The sequence below is a fragment of the Vitis vinifera genome, chromosome 16 (genome assembly GCF_030704535.1).
Source record: "Vitis vinifera cultivar Pinot Noir 40024 chromosome 16, ASM3070453v1".
In the NCBI taxonomy this organism is placed as follows: Eukaryota; Viridiplantae; Streptophyta; class Magnoliopsida; order Vitales; family Vitaceae; genus Vitis; species Vitis vinifera.
This window is the reverse complement of record NC_081820.1, coordinates 9,475,863-9,492,264: the sequence shown is the minus strand read 5'-3', so window position 1 is coordinate 9,492,264 and position 16,402 is coordinate 9,475,863.

Genomic DNA, 16,402 nt, shown 5'->3' with positions numbered 1-16,402 from the left:
GCACGGATTCTACCATTTTCTTGTACTCACAGGGACAGTTTATCGGTACTCGCACCGATTCTACCATTTTCGGGAACTCGCCCGGATTCTACCATTTTTCGATACTCGCACAGATTCTACCGTTTTCCAGTACTCACAGGGACAGTTTTTCGGTACTCGCACCGATTCTACCATTTCCGGGAACTCGGCCAGCTTCTACCATTTTTCGATACTGGCACGGATTCTACCATTTTCCTTTACACCCAGGGACAGTTTTTTGGTACTCGCACCGATTCTACCATTTCCGGGAACTCGACCGGATTCTACCATTTTTCGATACTCGCACGGATTCTACCATTTTGTCGGTACTCATAGGGAATATTTTTCGGTACTCGCACCGATTCTACCATTTCCAGGAATTCCGCAGGGTTCTACCATTTTTCGATTCTCGCACGGATTCTACCATTTTCTTGTACTCACAGGGACAGTTTTTCGGTACTCGCACCGATTCTACCATTTCCGGGAACTCGGCCGGATTCTACCATTTTTCGATACTCGCAACGATTCTACCATTTTCCGGTACTCACAGGGAAAGATTTTCGGTACTCGCACTGATTCTACCATTTCCGGGAACTCGGCCGGATTCTACCATTTTTCGATACTCGCACGGATTCTACCATTTTCCAGTACTCACAGGGACAGTTTTTCGGTACTGGCACCGATTCTACCATTTCCGGGAACTCGGCCGGCCTCTACCATTTTTGGATACTGGCACGGATTCTACCATTTTCCTTTACTCCCAGGGACAGTTTTTTGGTACTCGCACCGATTCTACCATTTCCGGAACTCGGTCGGATTCTACAATTTTTCGATACTCGCAACGATTCTACCATTTTCCGGTACTCACAGGGATAGTTTTTCAGTACTCGCACCGATTCTACCATTTCCGGAACTCGGTCGGATTCTACAATTTTTCGATACTCGCAACGATTCTACCATTTTCCGGTACTCACAGGGATAGTTTTTCGGTTCTCGCACCGATTCTACCATTTCCGGGAACTCGCCCGGATTCTACCATTTATCGATACTCGCACGGATTCTACCATTTTCCGGTACTCACAGGGACAGTTTTTCGGTACTCGCACCGATTCTACCATTTCCGGGAACTCGGCCGGCTTCTACCATTTTTCGATACTGGCACGGATTCTACCATTTTCCGGTACTCACAGGGACAGTTTTTCGGTACTCGCACCGATTCTACCATTTCCGGGAACTTGGCCGGGTTCTACCATTTTTCGATTCTCGCACGGATTCTACCATTTTCTTGTACTCACAGGGACAGTTTTTCGGTACTCGCACCGATTCTACCATTTCCGGGAACTCGGCCGGATCCTACCATTTTTCGATACTCGCAACGATTCTACCATTTTTCGGTACTCACAGCGATAGTTTTTCCGTACTCGCACCGATTCTATCATTTCCGGGAACTCGGCCGGATCCTACCATTTTTCAATACTCGCACGGATTCTACCATTTTCCAGCACTCACAGGGACAGTTTTTCGGTACTCGCACCGATTCTACCATTTCCGGGAACTCGGCCGGCTTCTACCATTTTTCGATACTGGAACGGATTCTACCATTTTCCTTTACTCCCAGGGATAGTTTTTCGGTACTCGCACCGATTCTACCATTTCCGGGAACTCGCCCGGATTCTACCATTTATCGATACTCGCACGGATTCTACCATTTTCCGGTACTCACAGGGACAGTTTTTCGGTACTCGCACCGATTCTACCATTTCCGGGAACTCGGCCGGCTTCTACCATTTTTCGATACTGGCACGGATTCTACCATTTTCCGGTACTCACAGGGACAGTTTTTCGGTACTCGCACCGATTCTACCATTTCCGGGAACTCGGTCGGGTTCCACCATTTTTCGATTCTCGCACGGATTCTACCATTTTCTTGTACTCACAGGGACAGTTTTTCGGTACACGCACCGATTCTACCATTTCCGGGAACTCGGCCGGATTCTACCATTTTTCGATACTCGCAACGATATTGCCATTTTCCGGTACTCACAGGGACAGTTTTTCGGTACTCGCACCGATTCTACCATTTCCAGGAACTCGGCCGACTTCTACCATTTTTCGATACTGGCACGGATTCTACCATTTTATTGGTACTCACAATGACAATTTTTCGGTACTCGCACCGATTCTACCATTTCCGGGAATTCGGCCGAGTTCTACCTTTTTTCGATTCTCGCACGGATTCTACAATTTTCTTGTACTCACAGGGACAATTTTTCGGTACTCGCACCGATTCTACCATTTCCGGGAACTCGGTCGGGTTCTACCATTTTTTGATTCTCGTACGGATTCTACCATTTTCTTGTACTCACAGGGACAGTTTTTCGGTACCCGCACCGATTCTACCATTTCCGGGAACTCGGCCGGATTCTACAATTTTTCGATACTCGCAACGATTCTACCATTTTCCGGTACTCACAGGGATAGTTTTTCGGTACTCGCACCGATTCTACCATTTCCGGGAACTCGCCTGGATTCTAACATTTTTCGATACTCGCACGGATTCTACCATTTTCCAGTACTCACAGGGACAATTTTTCGGTACTCGCACCGATTCTACCATTTCCGGGAACTCGGCCGGGTTCTACCATTTTTCGATTCTCGCACGGATTCTACCATTTTTTAATACTCGCACGGATTCTACCATTTTCCAGTACTCACAGGGACAGTTTTTCGGTACACGCACCGATTCTACCATTTCCGGGAACTCGGCCGGATTCTACCATTTTTCGATACTCGCAACGATATTGCCATTTTCCGGTACTCACAGGGACAGTTTTTCGGTACTCGCACCGATTCTACCATTTCCAGGAACTCGGCCGACTTCTACCATTTTTCGATACTGGCACGGATTCTACCATTTTATTGGTACTCACAGGGACAATTTTTCGGTACTCGCACCGATTCTACCATTTCCGGGAATTCGGCCGAGTTCTACCTTTTTTCGATTCTCGTACGGATTCTACCATTTTCTTGTACTCACAGGGACAATTTTTCGGTACTCGCACCGATTCTACCATTTCCGAGAACTCGGCCGGGTTCTACCATTTTTCGATTCTCGCACGGATTCTACCATTTTCTTGTACTCACAGGGACAGTTTTTCGGTACTCGCACCGATTCTACCATTTCCGGGAACTCGGCCGGCTTCTACCATTTTTCGATACTGGCACGGATTCTACCATTTTCCTTTACTCCCAGGGACAGTTTTTCGGTACTCGCACCGATTCTACCATTTCCGGGAACTCGGTCGGATCCTACCATTTTTCGATTCTCGCACGGATTCTACCATTTTCTTGTACTCACAGGGACAGTTTTTCGGTACACGCACCGATTCTACCATTTCCGGGAACTCGGCCGGATTCTACCATTTTTCGATACTCGCAACGATATTACCATTTTCCGGTACTCACAGGGACAGTTTTTCGGTACTCGCACCGATTCTACCATTTCCGGGAATTCGGCCGAGTTCTACCTTTTTTCGATTCTCGCACGGATTCTACCCTTTTCTTATACTCACAGGGACAATTTTTCGGTACTCGCACCGATTCTACCATTTCCGAGAACTCGGTCGGGTTCTACCATTTTTCGATTCTCGCACGGATTCTTCCATTTTCTTGTACTCACAGGGACAATTTTTCGGTACTCGCACCGATTCTACCATTTCCGAGAACTCGGCCGGGTTCTACCATTTTTTGATTCTCGCACGGATTCTACCATTTTCTTGTACTCACAGGGACAGTTTTTCGGTACTCGCACCGATTCTACCATTTTCGGGAACTCGCCCGGATTCTACCATTTTTCGATACTCGCACGGATTCTACCATTTTCCGGTACTCACAGGGACAGTTTTTCGGTACTCGCACCGATTCTACCATTTCCGGGAACTCGGCCGGGTTCTACCATTTTTCGATTCTCGCACGGATTCTACCATTTTCTTGTACTCACAGGGACAGTTTTTCGGTACTCGCACCGATTCTACCATTTTCGGGAACTCGCCCGGATTCTACCATTTTTCGATACTCGCACGGATTCTACCGTTTTCCAGTACTCACAGGGACAGTTTTTCGGTACTCGCACCGATTCTACCATTTCCGGGAACTCGGCCAGCTTCTACCATTTTTCGATACTGGCACGGATTCTACCATTTTCCTTTACACCCAGGGACAGTTTTTTGGTACTCGCACCGATTCTACCATTTCCGGGAACTCGACCGGATTCTACCATTTTTCGATACTCGCACGGATTCTACCATTTTGTCGGTACTCACAGGGAATATTTTTCGGTACTCGCACCGATTCTACCATTTCCAGGAATTCCGCAGGGTTCTACCATTTTTCGATTCTCGCACGGATTCTACCATTTTCTTGTACTCACAGGGACAGTTTTTCGGTACTCGCACCGATTCTACCATTTCCGGGAACTCGGCCGGATTCTACCATTTTTCGATACTCGCAATGATTCTACCATTTTCCGGTACTCACAGGGAAAGTTTTTCGGTACTCGCACTGATTCTACCATTTCCGGGAACTCGGCCGGATTCTACCATTTTTCGATACTCGCACGGATTCTACCATTTTCCAGTACTCACAGGGACAGTTTTTCGGTACTGGCACCGATTCTACCATTTCCGGGAACTCGGCCGGCCTCTACCATTTTTGGATACTGGCACGGATTCTACCATTTTCCTTTACTCCCAGGGACAGTTTTTTGGTACTCGCACTGATTCTACCATTTCCGGAACTCGGTCGGATTCTACAATTTTTCGATACTCGCAACGATTCTACCATTTTCCGGTACTCACAGGGATAGTTTTTCAGTACTCGCACCGATTCTACCATTTCCGGAACTCGGTCGGATTCTACAATTTTTCGATACTCGCAACGATTCTACCATTTTCCGGTACTCACAGGGATAGTTTTTCGGTTCTCGCACCGATTCTACCATTTCCGGGAACTCGCCCGGATTCTACCATTTATCGATACTCGCACGGATTCTACCATTTTCCGGCACTCACAGGGACAGTTTTTCGGTACTCGCACCGATTCTACCATTTCCGGGAACTCGGCCGGCTTCTACCATTTTTCGATACTGGCACGGATTCTACCATTTTCCGGTACTCACAGGGACAGTTTTTCGGTACTCGCACCGATTCTACCATTTCCGGGAACTCGGCCGGGTTCTACCATTTTTCGATTCTCGCACGGATTCTACCATTTTCCAGTACTCACAGGGACAGTTTTTCGGTACTCGCACCGATTCTACCATTTCCGGGAACTCGGCCGGCTTCTACCATTTTTCGATACTGGCACGGATTCTACCATTTTCCTTTACTCCCAGGGACAGTTTTTTGGTACTCGCACCGATTCTACCATTTCCTGAAACTCGGCAGGATTCTACAATTTTTCGAGACTCGCAACGATTCTACCATTTTCCGGTACTCACAGGGATAGTTTTTTGGTACTCGCACCGATTCTACCATTTCCGGGAACTCGCCCGGATTCTACCATTTATCGATACTGGCACGGATTCTACCATTTTCCGGTACTCACAGGGACAGTTTTTCGGTACTCGCACCGATTCTATCATTTCCGGGAACTCGCCCGGATTCTACCATTTATCGATACTCGCACGGATTCTACCATTTTCCGGTACTCACAGGGACAGTTTTTCGGTACTCGCACCGATTCTACCATTTCCGGGAACTCGGTCGGGTTCTACCATTTTTTGATTCTCGCACGGAGTCTACCATTTTATTGTACTCACAGGGACAGTTTTTCGGTACTCGCACCGATTCTACCATTTCCGGGAACTCGCCCGGATTCTAACATTTTTCGATACTCGCACGGATTCTACCATTTTCCAGTACTCACAGGGACAATTTTTCGGTACTCGCACCGATTCTACCATTTCCGGGAACTCGGTCGGCTTCTACCATTTTTCGATACTGGCACGGATTCTACCATTTTCCTTTACTCCCAGGGACAGTTTTTCGGTACTCGCACCGATTCTACCATTTCCGGGAACTCGGCCGGATTCTACCATTTTTCAATACTCGCAACGATTCTACCATTTTCCGGTACTCACAGGGATAGTTTTTCGGTACTCGCACCGATTCTACCATTTCCGGGAACTCGCCCGGATTCTACCATTTATCGATACTCGCACGGATTCTACCATTTTCCGGTACTCATAGGGACAGTTTTTCGGTACTCGCACCGATTCTACCATTTCCGGGAACTCGCCCGGATTCTACAATTTTTCAATACTCGCACGGATTCTACCATTTTCCAGTACTCCCAGGGACAGTTTTTCGTTACTCGCACCGATTCTACCATATCCGGGAACTCGGCCGGCTTCTACCATTTTTCGATACTGGCACGGATTCTACCATTTTCCTTTACTCCCAAGGACAGTTTTTCGGTACTCGCACCGATTCTACCATTTCCGGGAACTCGGCCGGCTTCTACCATTTTTCGATACTGGCACGGATTCTACCATTTTCCTTTACTCCCAGGGATAGTTTTTCGGTACTCGCACCGATTCTATCATTTCCGGGAACTCGGCTGGCTTCTACCATTTTTCGATACTGGCACAGATTCTACCATTTTCCTTTACTCCCAGGGACAGTTTTTCGGTACTCGCACCGATTCTACCATTTCCGGGAACTCGGCTGGCTTCTACCATTTTTCGATACTGGCACAGATTCTACCATTTTCCTTTACTCCCAGGGACAGTTTTTTGGTACTCGCACCGATTCTACCATTTCCGGGAACTCGCCCGGATTCTACCATTTATCGATACTCGCACGGATTCTACCATTTTCCGGTACTCACAGGGACAGTTTTTCGATACTCGCACCGATTCTACCATTTCCGGGAACTCGGCCGGCTTCTACCATTTTCGATTCTCGCACGGATTCTACCATTTTCTTGTACTCACAGCGATAGTTTTTCCGTACTCGCACCGATTCTATCATTTCCGGGAACTCGGCCGGATCCTACCATTTTTCAATACTCGCACGGATTCTACCATTTTCCAGCACTCACAGGGACAGTTTTTCGGTACTCGCACCGATTCTACCATTTCCGGGAACTCGGCCGGCTTCTACCATTTTTCGATACTGGAACGGATTCTACCATTTTCCTTTACTCCCAGGGATAGTTTTTCGGTACTCGCACCGATTCTACCATTTCCGGGAACTCGCCCGGATTCTACAATTTATCGATACTCGCACGGATTCTACCATTTTCCGGTACTCACAGGGACAGTTTTTCGGTACTCGCACCGATTCTACCATTTCCGGGAACTCGGCCGGCTTCTACCATTTTTCGATACTGGCACGGATTCTACCATTTTTCGGTACTCACAGGGACAGTTTTTCGGTACTCGCACCGATTCTACCATTTCCGGGAACTCGGTCGGGTTCCACCATTTTTCGATTCTCGCACGGATTCTACCATTTTCTTGTACTCACAGGGACAGTTTTTCGGTACACGCACCGATTCTACCATTTCCGGGAACTCGGCCGGATTCTACCATTTTTCGATACTCGCAACGATATTGCCATTTTCCGGTACTCACAGGGACAGTTTTTCGGTACTCGCACCGATTCTACCATTTCCAGGAACTCGGCCGACTTCTACCATTTTTCGATACTGGCACGGATTCTACCATTTTATTGGTACTCACAGGGACAATTTTTCGGTACTCGCACCGATTCTACCATTTCCGGGAATTCGGCCGAGTTCTACCTTTTTTCGATTCTCGCACGGATTCTACCATTTTCTTGTACTCACAGGGACAATTTTTCGGTACTCGCACCGATTCTACCATTTCCGGGAACTCGGTCGGGTTCTACCATTTTTTGATTCTCGTACGGATTCTACCATTTTCTTGTACTCACAGGGACAGTTTTTCGGTACTCGCACCGATTCTACCATTTCCGGGAACTCGGCCGGATTCTACAATTTTTCGATACTCGCAACGATTCTACCATTTTCCGGTACTCACAGGGATAGTTTTTCGGTACTCGCACCGATTCTACCATTTCCGGGAACTCGCCTGGATTCTAACATTTTTCGATACTCGCACGGATTCTACCATTTTCCAGTACTCACAGGGACAATTTTTCGGTACTCGCACCGATTCTACCATTTCCGGGAACTCGGCCGGGTTCTACCATTTTTCGATTCTCGCACGGATTCTACCATTTTCCAGTACTCACAGGGACAGTTTTTCGGTACTCGCACCGATTCTACCATTTCCGGGAACTCGGCCGGCTTCTACCATTTTTCGATACTGGCACGGATTCTACCATTTTCCTTTACTCCCAGGGACAGTTTTTTGGTACTCGCACCGATTCTACCATTTCCTGAAACTCGGCAGGATTCTACAATTTTTCGAGACTCGCAACGATTCTACCATTTTCCGGTACTCACAGGGATAGTTTTTTGGTACTCGCACCGATTCTACCATTTCCGGGAACTCGCCCGGATTCTACCATTTATCGATACTCGCACGGATTCTACCATTTTCACGTACTCACAGGGACAGTTTTTCGGTACTCGCACCGATTCTATCATTTCCGGGAACTCGCCCGGATTCTACCATTTATCGATACTCGCACGGATTCTACCATTTTCCCGTACTCGCAGGGACAGTTTTTCGGTACTCGCACCGATTCTACCATTTCCGGGAACTCGGTCGGGTTCTACCATTTTTTGATTCTCGCACGGATTCTACAATTTTCTTGTACTCACAGGGACAGTTTTTCGGTACTCGCACCGATTCTACCATTTCCGGGAACTCGCCCGGATTCTACCATTTATCGATACTCGCACGGATTCTACCATTTTCCGGTACTCACAGGGACAGTTTTTCGGTACTCGCACCGATTCTACCATTTCCGGGAACTCGCCCGGATTCTACAATTTTTCAATACTCGCACGGATTCTACCATTTTCCAGTACTCACAGGGACAGTTTTTCGGTACACGCACCGATTCTACCATTTCCGGGAACTCGGCCGGCTTCTACCATTTTTCGATACTGGCCCGGATTCTACCATTTTGTCGGTACTCACAGGGAATATTTTTCGGTACTCGCACCGATTCTACCATTTCCGGGAATTCCGCAGGGTTCTACCATTTTTCGATTCTCGCACGGATTCTACCATTTTCTTGTACTCCCAGGGATAGTTTTTCGGTACTCGCACCGATTCTACCATTTCCGGGAACTCGGCCGGGTTCTACCATTTTTCGATTCTCGCACGGATTCTACCATTTTCTTGTACTCACAGGGACAGTTTTTCGGTACTCGCACCGATTCTACCAATTCCGGGATCTCGCCCGGATTCTACAATTTTTCAATACTCGCACGGATTCTACCATTTTCCTTTACTCCCAGGGACAGTTTTTCGGTACTCGCACCGATTCTACCATTTCCGGGAACTCGGCCGGCTTCTACCATTTTTCGATACTGGCACGGATTCTACCATTTTCCTTTACTCCCAGGGATAGTTTTTCGGTACTCGCACCGATTCTATCATTTCCGGGAACTCGCCCGGATTCTACCATTTATCGATACTCGCACGGATTCTACCATTTTCCAGTACTCACAGGGACAGTTTTTCGGTACTCGCACCGATTCTACCATTTCCGGGAACTCGGCCGGATTCTACAATTTTTCAATACTCGCACGGATTCTACCATTTTCCTTTACTCCCAGGGACAGTTTTTCGGTACTCGCACCGATTCTACCATTTCCGGGAACTCGGCCGGCTTCTACCATTTTTCGATACTGGCACGGATTCTACCATTTTCCTTTACTCCCAGGGACAGTTTTTTGGTACTCGCACCGATTCTACCATTTCCTGAAACTCGGCAGGATTCTACAATTTTTCGAGACTCGCAACGATTCTACCATTTTCCGGTACTCACAGGGATAGTTTTTTGGTACTCGCACCGATTCTATCATTTCCGGGAACTCGCCCGGATTCTACCATTTATCGATACTCGCACGGATTCTACCATTTTCCCGTATTCGCAGGGACAGTTTTTCGGTACTCGCACCGATTCTACCATTTCCGGGAACTCGGTCGGGTTCTACCATTTTTTGATTCTCGCACGGATTCTACAATTTTCTTGTACTCACAGGGACAGTTTTTCGGTACTCGCACCGATTCTACCATTTCCGGGAACTCGCCCGGATTCTACCATTTATCGATACTCGCACGGATTCTACCATTTTCCGGTACTCACAGGGACAGTTTTTCGGTACTCGCACCGATTCTACCATTTCCGGGAACTCGCCCGGATTCTACAATTTTTCAATACTCGCACGGATTCTACCATTTTCCAGTACTCACAGGGACAGTTTTTCGGTACACGCACCGATTCTACCATTTCCGGGAACTCGGCCGGCTTCTACCATTTTTCGATACTGGCCCGGATTCTACCATTTTGTCGGTACTCACAGGGAATATTTTTCGGTACTCGCACCGATTCTACCATTTCCGGGAATTCCGCAGGGTTCTACCATTTTTCGATTCTCGCACGGATTCTACCATTTTCTTGTACTCCCAGGGATAGTTTTTCGGTACTCGCACCGATTCTACCATTTCCGGGAACTCGGCCGGGTTCTACCATTTTTCGATTCTCGCACGGATTCTACCATTTTCTTGTACTCACAGGGACAGTTTTTCGGTACTCGCACCGATTCTACCAATTCCGGGATCTCGCCCGGATTCTACAATTTTTCAATACTCGCACGGATTCTACCATTTTCCTTTACTCCCAGGGACAGTTTTTCGGTACTCGCACCGATTCTACCATTTCCGGGAACTCGGCCGGCTTCTACCATTTTTCGATACTGGCACGGATTCTACCATTTTCCTTTACTCCCAGGGATAGTTTTTCGGTACTCGCACCGATTCTATCATTTCCGGGAACTCGCCCGGATTCTACCATTTATCGATACTCGCACGGATTCTACCATTTTCCAGTACTCACAGGGACAGTTTTTCGGTACTCGCACCGATTCTACCATTTCCGGGAACTCGGCCGGCTTCTACCATTTTTCGATACTGGCACGGATTCTACCATTTTCCTTTACTCCCAGGGACAGTTTTTTGGTACTCGCACCGATTCTACCATTTCCTGAAACTCGGCAGGATTCTACAATTTTTCGAGACTCGCAACGATTCTACCATTTTCCGGTACTCACAGGGATAGTTTTTTGGTACTCGCACCGATTCTACCATTTCCGGGAACTCGCCCGGATTCTACCATTTATCGATACTCGCACGGATTCTACCATTTTCCCGTACTCACAGGGACAGTTTTTCGGTACTCGCACCGATTCTATCATTTCCGGGAACTCGCCCGGATTCTACCATTTATCGATACTCGCACGGATTCTACCATTTTCCCGTATTCGCAGGGACAGTTTTTCGGTACTCGCACCGATTCTACCATTTCCGGGAACTCGGTCGGGTTCTACCATTTTTTGATTCTCGCACGGATTCTACAATTTTCTTGTACTCACAGGGACAGTTTTTCGGTACTCGCACCGATTCTACCATTTCCGGGAACTCGGCCGGATTCTACAATTTTTCGATACTCGCAACGATTCTACCATTTTCCGGTACTCACAGGGATAGTTTTTCGGTACTCGCACCGATTCTACCATTTCCGGGAACTCGGCCGGGTTCTACCATTTTTCGATTCTCGCACGGATTCTACCATTTTCTTGTACTCACAGGGACAGTTTTTCGGTACTCGCACCGATTCTACCATTTCCGGGAACTCGCCCGGATTCTACAATTTTTCAATACTCGCACGGATTCTACCATTTTCCTTTACTCCCAGGGACAGTTTTTCGGTACTCGCACCGATTCTACCATTTCCGGGAACTCGGCCGGCTTCTACCATTTTTCGATACTGGCACGGATTCTACCATTTTCCTTTACTCCCAGGGATAGTTTTTCGGTACTCGCACCGATTCTATCATTTCCGGGAACTCGCCCGGATTCTACCATTTATCGATACTCGCACGGATTCTACCATTTTCCAGTACTCACAGGGACAGTTTTTCGGTACTTTCACCGATTCTACCATTTCCGGGAACTCGGCCGGCTTCTACCATTTTTCGATACTGGCCCGGATTCTACCATTTTGTCGGTACTCACAGGGAATATTTTTCGGTACTCGCACCGATTCTACCATTTCCGGGAATTCCGCAGGGTTCTACCATTTTTCGATTCTCGCACGGATTCTACCATTTTCCGGTACTCAAAGGGACAGTTTTTCGGTACTCGCACCGATTCTACCATTTCCGGGAACTCGGCCGGGTTCTACCATTTTTCGATTCTCGCACGGATTCTACCATTTTCTTGTACTCACAGGGACAGTTTTTCGGTACACGCACCGATTCTACCATTTCCGGGAACTCGGCCGGCTTCTACCATTTTTCGATACTGGCCCGGATTCTACCATTTTGTCGGTACTCACAGGGAATATTTTTCGGTACTCGCACCGATTCTACCATTTCCGGGAATTCCGCAGGGTTCTACCATTTTTCGATTCTCGCACGGATTCTACCATTTTCTTGTACTCCCAGGGATAGTTTTTCGGTACTCGCACCGATTCTACCATTTCCGGGAACTCGGCCGGGTTCTACCATTTTTCGATTCTCGCACGGATTCTACCATTTTCTTGTACTCACAGGGACAGTTTTTCGGTACTCGCACCGATTCTACCAATTCCGGGATCTCGCCCGGATTCTACAATTTTTCAATACTCGCACGGATTCTACCATTTTCCTTTACTCCCAGGGACAGTTTTTCGGTACTCGCACCGATTCTACCATTTCCGGGAACTCGGCCGGCTTCTACCATTTTTCGATACTGGCACGGATTCTACCATTAACCTTTACTCCCAGGGATAGTTTTTCGGTACTCGCACCGATTCTATCATTTCCGGGAACTCGCCCGGATTCTACCATTTATCGATACTCGCACGGATTCTACCATTTTCCAGTACTCACAGGGACAGTTTTTCGGTACTCGCACCGATTCTACCATTTCCGGGAACTCGGCCGGCTTCTACCATTTTTCGATACTGGCACGGATTCTACCATTTTCCTTTACTCCCAGGGACAGTTTTTTGGTACTCGCACCGATTCTACCATTTCCTGAAACTCGGCAGGATTCTACAATTTTTCGAGACTCGCAACGATTCTACCATTTTCCGGTACTCACAGGGATAGTTTTTCGGTACTCGCACCGATTCTACCATTTCCGGGAACTCGCCCGGATTCTACCATTTTTCGATACTCGCACGGATTCTACCATTTTCCCGTACTCACAGGGACAGTTTTTCGGTACTCGCACCGATTCTATCATTTCCGGGAACTCGCCCGGATTCTACCATTTATCGATACTCGCACGGATTCTACCATTTTCCCGTACTCGCAGGGACAGTTTTTCGGTACTCGCACCGATTCTACCATTTCCGGGAACTCGGTCGGGTTCTACCATTTTTTGATTCTCGCACGGATTCTACAATTTTCTTGTACTCACAGGGACAGTTTTTCGGTACTCGCACCGATTCTACCATTTCCGGGAACTCGGCCGGATTCTACAATTTTTCGATACTCGCAACGATTCTACCATTTTCCGGTACTCACAGGGATAGTTTTTCGGTACTCGCACCGATTCTACCATTTCCGGGAACTCGGCCGGGTTCTACCATTTTTCGATTCTCGCACGGATTCTACCATTTTCTTGTACTCACAGGGACAGTTTTTCGGTACTCGCACCGATTCTACCATTTCCGGGAACTCGCCCGGATTCTACAATTTTTCAATACTCGCACGGATTCTACCATTTTCCTTTACTCCCAGGGACAGTTTTTCGGTACTCGCACCGATTCTACCATTTCCGGGAACTCGGCCGGCTTCTACCATTTTTCGATACTGGCACGGATTCTACCATTTTCCTTTACTCCCAGGGATAGTTTTTCGGTACTCGCACCGATTCTATCATTTCCGGGAACTCGCCCGGATTCTACCATTTATCGATACTCGCACGGATTCTACCATTTTCCAGTACTCACAGGGACAGTTTTTCGGTACTCGCACCGATTCTACCATTTCCGGGAACTCGGCCGGCTTCTACCATTTTTCGATACTGGCACGGATTCTACCATTTTCCTTTACTCCCAGGGACAGTTTTTTGGTACTCGCACCGATTCTACCATTTCCTGAAACTCGGCAGGATTCTACAATTTTTCGAGACTCGCAACGATTCTACCATTTTCCGGTACTCACAGGGATAGTTTTTTGGTACTCGCACCGATTCTACCATTTCCGGGAACTCGCCCGGATTCTACCATTTATCGATACTTGCACGGATTCTACCTTTTTCCGGTACTCACAGGGACAGTTTTTCGGTACTCGCACCGATTCTATCATTTCCGGGAACTCGCCCGGATTCTACCATTTATCGATACTCGCACGGATTCTACCATTTTCCGGTACTCACAGGGACAGTTTTTCGGTACTCGCACCGATTCTACCATTTCCGGGAACTCGGTCGGGTTCTACCATTTTTTGATTCTCGCACGGAGTCTACCATTTTATTGTACTCACAGGGACAGTTTTTCGGTACTCGCACCGATTCTACCATTTCCGGGAACTCGCCCGGATTCTAACATTTTTCGATACTCGCACGGATTCTCCCATTTTCCAGTACTCACAGGGACAATTTTTCGGTACTCGCACCGATTCTACCATTTCCGGGAACTCGGTCGGCTTCTACCATTTTTCGATACTGGCACGGATTCTACCATTTTCCTTTACTCCTAGGGACAGTTTTTCGGTACTCGCACCGATTCTACCATTTCCGGGAACTCGGCCGGATTCTACCATTTTTCAATACTCGCAACGATTCTACCATTTTCCGGTACTCACAGGGATAGTTTTTCGGTACTCGCACCGATTCTACCATTTCTGGGAACTCGCCCGGATTCTACCATTTATCGATACTCGCACGGATTCTACCATTTTCCGGTACTCATAGGGACAGTTTTTCGGTACTCGCACCGATTCTACCATTTCCGGGAACTCGCCCGGATTCTACAATTTTTCAATACTCGCACGGATTCTACCATTTTCCAGTACTCACAGGGACAGTTTTTCGTTACTCGCACCGATTCTACCATATCCGGGAACTCGGCCGGCTTCTACCATTTTTCGATACTGGCACGGATTCTACCATTTTCCTTTACTCCCAAGGACAGTTTTTCGGTACTCGCACCGATTCTACCATTTCCGGGAACTCGGCCGGCTTCTACCATTTTTCGATACTGGCACGGATTCTACCATTTTCCTTTACTCCCAGGGATAGTTTTTCGGTACTCGCACCGATTCTATCATTTCCGGGAACTCGCCCGGATTCTACCATTTATCGATACTCGCACGGATTCTACCATTTTCCAGTACTCACAGGGACAGTTTTTCGGTACTCGCACCGATTCTACCATTTCCGGGAACTCGGCCGGCTTCTACCATTTTTCGATACTGGCACGGATTCTACCATTTTCCTTTACTCCCAGGGACAGTTTTTTGGTACTCGCACCGATTCTACCATTTCCTGGAACTCGGCAGGATTCTACAATTTTTCGAGACTCGCAACGATTCTGCCATTTTCCGGTACTCACAGCGATAGTTTTTCGGTACTCGCACCGATTCTACCATTTTCGGGAACTCGATCGGATTCTACCATTTATCGATACTCGCACGGATTCTACCATTTTTCGGTACTCACAGGGACAGTTTTTCGGTACTCGCACCGATTCTACCATTTCCGGGAACTCGCCCGGATTCTACCATTTTTCGATACTCGCACGGATTCTACCATTTTCCAGTACTCACAGGGACAGTTTTTCGGTACTCGCACCGATTCTACCATTTCCGGGAACTCGGCCGGGTTCTACCATTTTTCGATTCTCGCACGGATTCTACCATTTTCTTGTACTCACAGGGACAGTTTTTCGGTACTCGCACCGATTCTACCATTTCCGGGAACTCGGCCGGCTTCTACCATTTTTCGATACTCGCACGGATTCTACCATTTTCCGGTACTCACAGGGACAGTTTTTCGGTACTCGCACCGATTCTACCATTTCCGGGAACTCAGCCGGGTTCTACCATTTTTCGATTCTCGCACGGATTCTACCATTTTCTTGTACTCACAGGGACAGTTTTTCGGTACTCGCACCGATTCTACCATTTCCGGGAACTCGCCCGGATTCTACAATTTTTCAATACT